This window comes from Limulus polyphemus, unplaced genomic scaffold (genome assembly GCF_000517525.1).
Source record: "Limulus polyphemus unplaced genomic scaffold, Limulus_polyphemus-2.1.2 Scaffold4563, whole genome shotgun sequence".
In the NCBI taxonomy this organism is placed as follows: Eukaryota; Metazoa; Arthropoda; class Merostomata; order Xiphosura; family Limulidae; genus Limulus; species Limulus polyphemus.
This window is the reverse complement of record NW_013670173.1, coordinates 28,691-32,228: the sequence shown is the minus strand read 5'-3', so window position 1 is coordinate 32,228 and position 3,538 is coordinate 28,691. Positions and strand designations below refer to the sequence as shown.

The 3,538-nt window shown below is 40.4% G+C and overlaps 1 protein-coding gene across 1 annotated transcript in view; it reads left to right on the top strand.

Moving 5' to 3' along the window:
• Nucleotides 1-3,538, top strand: part of LOC106471352 (glutamine-dependent NAD(+) synthetase-like) — a gene marked incomplete at its 3' end in the record, with an annotated part of 28,844 nt that overhangs the window by 8,377 nt on the left and 16,929 nt on the right. The window lies entirely within an intron of this gene.

Below are 3,538 nucleotides of genomic sequence, written 5' to 3'. Positions count from 1 at the left end.
AAATTCATGAAATAGTAGTTCAATAAAATTTTGAATGCGAATCAACAAACGAGATGACATGGCCTTTCACCCGTGACCCTTCTGGAAAGGGTTATGGCTCAAAGCCTGGGGTACAACTGTTGTAGCCATATAAGGATTTTTTATAGATGTTTGTTAGTTTTTTGTTCGACTTATTGTATCCATATGGTGTTGCCAGTATGATTACAGATTACAAAGCTCATGGACTACTAGCCAATCAAGTATAAGAGGATGTTTTAGAGATTTTGTTGTTTTACCTCTGCTTGTTTTGGTCATTATGATTCTAGACTCTACAATTGATGGGACTACTACCCAGCTATTAGAGGATTTTTTGTAAAGAAATTTCCTCAGATTTTGCTGCGTTATTAATGTTTCTGCATAGTTTGGTCATTATGATTATTGGCCATAAATTTGATGGGACTACAACTCTAGTCATACATATACATATTTTAGGTTCCTTTATGGTTTTACCTTCTCTCACACAAAGCTATCTTGATCTTCTTTCTGCCATCTAAGCATTGCTATAAAATGTTTCCTTTTTTCCATTTTTGAGCATGTACATATCATGTGATTTTTCTCCACCAATAGTGTTGCACCACCTATATTGGTGCAGCTAGCTCCCTCTGCTATTCCCACTCAATTTTCACTTTCTCAATTGTCACAGCTTCATTTAGACATGTGTTTTTTCTATGTGGCTACCATCGATGATTATGCTTATTTACAATTTCAATATTTTTTCTCAACAGTTTCAACTGTTTCAACGATATATATATATATATATTTTTGGCATTTGTTTCTTGTTACTTAATTATACAAGAATTACTTATGAATTCACAACTCAATGTATCAACTATGGTAGTTCTCCTTGCAGTTGACAATGTTGTTGATATGACTTCCCAGGAATCGGGTTTGACTTTATCTGCAGAGGAGATACAAGCTTTAATTCCCAGGAAGCTAGATTCATATATTGACTGATGATTTCTTCTCCTTTTCAACCTGACAATGTTGCTGAGAAATAATACAATCAAGGAGAAGACAATTTGGACTCTCTTTTTTGGCACCTTCTAATTTTGGTCTGTCACATTCTACACCTCTGCAGGAGATTTCACCTCCCACACCCTTTATTACAGCTGGTTATTCAGGTCAACAGTTGATGCATATTCATTTTTTTCTGTATGTTTGAGACAAGGGTGATTTTACTAGTTTTATTTTCTCTGCTCCTGTTGCCATGGCTCCACATCATTCACTTTGGTGGAGGTTTGTTCTATATTCTTGTACTAGAATTCAATTTTTCTCCTCATACTCTAAAATTCAGGGTTTGTTCCCACAGTACCCCATTGTTGATAGTTATTTATAGCTAGAACTCGAGTGTTCCATTTTAGGGCCCTACCATTTGGACTAACCTCAGCTCCTTATGTGTTTTGTAATGTGGTAAGAACTTTTCCCAACATCTTCACTTGATGGGTCTTTGCAGTCATCATTACATGGACTACAGGCTCCTGTGCACTCCATCCTGTTCACAGTCCAAAGACCAATTCATCTGTTCCTATAAGAAGCAGCATAGGGGGGAGTTCTTGATAAAGGTGGACAAGTCCATTTTACCCCACCCAATACCTTGTTCATTTAGGTGTTTTCTTCAATTCCAACCTCATTCAGGCCCAGCCTTTTCCTATTTGTCTTCAGGATAAGGAGCAAGCAGTCCACAAGGCCCTCACCTCACATTCTCTCCCAGCTCAAGATGTTCCATATCTTTTGGGGATATGGATTTCCCTCAGTGGAAATTCCCTTCAGTGGAATTTCTTGGATCCCTTCCTTCCATGATCAGGGCTGGCCTGACTTGGTGGCTAAACAGGGACCAGATAACAGTAGGGATTTCTTTTCTTCCACCTCATTGGGTTTACATCTGTTCATAGACACATCTTTAGAGCGTTGGAGTGCTTACCTCAACACTCATGAGATTTCTGGTCTCTGGCCGGTTGGGGAATCTTCTATCCATTTCAACATTTTTGAACTTATGGTAGTTCATCAAGCCTTGTCCCACTTTTTTCTCTCCTGCAGTACATTCCGACAATTCACAGCGGTCACTCGTATCACCAAGCAAGGTCTCTGCACTTTCAGACCCTGGATTTCCTTTTCTGGGTCCACAGGCACTACATAATGGTCTTAGTTTGTCATGTTCCTGGCATCCTGAATCTTGTTGTGGATCGTTCACCTGGACTCAACAAGATTCTCCTCACGAAGTGATCCCCCACTCCACTGGTCTTTTGGTGGGTGTGTTCTCAGTTGGAATCTCATATCATTACTTTCACCACCCACTGGAACACCAAACTTCCTTCCTTTTGGTTTCCCATTCCACACTCACTAGCTCTGGGAGTGTACACATTCAGTCAAGATTGGAGAGGTCATCACATCTATGCTTACCATCCTATTCAACTTGTCCAGAGTTTTATCCCTAATCCAAAACACTCCATATCTAGTCTTACATGGTTCCCTCTGCTCCAACCTTTACTTGTACAACCTTCCCTACCCTTACCTCAGTCTCTACTCCATCAACCTCAGATAAAAGCCATGCATGAAGATGGAATGTGCTGATGTCTGGATTAAAAACTTCCAACCGTTAACCTTGGTTGGAAATTGTTCATCCAGTCGTCACTTTGATCAGGTCCATTGCCTAAGCCTTGGAACTGACTTCACGTGTTGCATCTTTTCCCAATCCATCAAATCTTCTTCCGGGTCCATTTAGCAAAGACAGTGATCTGTCTTCTGCCTTTGGTCTTTTCAATGTGACTTCCATCTTTCCCACCCTTCCATTCCTCATTTTTCCCATTTCCTCACCTGGTTTTTTTTAAAAAGGGTTGTCAGCTTCGACAATGTCTAGCTTTTGGGCAGCCTTGTCAAACACCTTCCATTTCTCCAATATTCGTAAGGTTTTGTCTTCCCTTGTCATCTCCCTCTTTTTCTGCTCCTTTCGAGTCATGCATTGTATATATTCCTTTGATTTGCCCGATTAGGATCTCAATGTAGTTCTTTATGCCCTTTCGCATCCTCCTTTTGAACCTTTGTCTACATGTTTCATCTTTCCCTCAAGACCTGTTTCCTTCTTCTCCTTGCTTGTTGACATCATCAGTAAGGTATTTATGCCACTTACATTACTCGCATCCTCTACAACTCCTCTTGTGTAATCACACATTCTGACCAGTCTTTCGACCCTAAGATATATGCTGCCTGTGAAGGTGGTTTAGCTTTCACACCCATTTCCTTACCTTCCATCTCCCGCGTACTCCCATTCTGATCTTGATTGACTTCTTTGTCCAGTTTGCTCGTTACTGTGTTATATGGCACGTACTGTCTCCTTTTGGGCTGATAATGGGATCCCACTGTGTGGTGGGTATTGCCTGGTCAGGTATGCTTTGCCTCAAACCTGCACTATTTACTAATTGCACTATAATGCTCACTGTAGAGATGGGATGTTTCACAAGACCACTGGTGGCATACCCAGTGGTATATATATATATATATA